A 504-nucleotide genomic window follows, 5' to 3' on the forward strand; every position below is an offset into this window, starting at 1 on the left:
CGCAGAGAGGTCAGGTGATATGCCCAACGTTGCACGGCCCCGGGTATAAATACCGCGGTGGGCCGGGCCGCGGCAGCAGGTGGCCGGGGCTGTGGCGCTCCCCCGTTCGCTCGGGGCTCGTAGGCTTTTGCTGATCCTGCGGAGGTTCCGGGCCTGCGGCTCGAGTCCTCCCTCGGAGCCCCTCGGATCAGAGCCGGGGCAGGGCGGAGCAGAGGCTCCTCAGGCCCGGGCCGCGGGGCCGTGTCCCCCCCCTCCTTCCCGCGCCGCGCGCTCGCCGTCCCCGGCTTCTCTCCGCCGCCCGGACTGAGCACTGTCGGGAACCGGTGGATTCCACCCACCCATCCACCTCCTCCAACGGCCAACTCGGGTCCCTCCGGCTCTCCCCCTGCCCCGGCTCGCTCCCCACACCCCCCGCCCCAGGCTGGCTGAGGCCGGGACCGGGAACAGCCGGTACTCGGCCGGGAACGCCGGTCACCCAGCGGCCGCGGCCGGCTGCGCCCCGGG

This window comes from Dipodomys ordii, unplaced genomic scaffold (assembly GCF_000151885.1).
Source record: "Dipodomys ordii isolate 6190 unplaced genomic scaffold, Dord_2.0 Scaffold27, whole genome shotgun sequence".
Taxonomy (NCBI): domain Eukaryota; kingdom Metazoa; phylum Chordata; class Mammalia; order Rodentia; family Heteromyidae; genus Dipodomys; species Dipodomys ordii.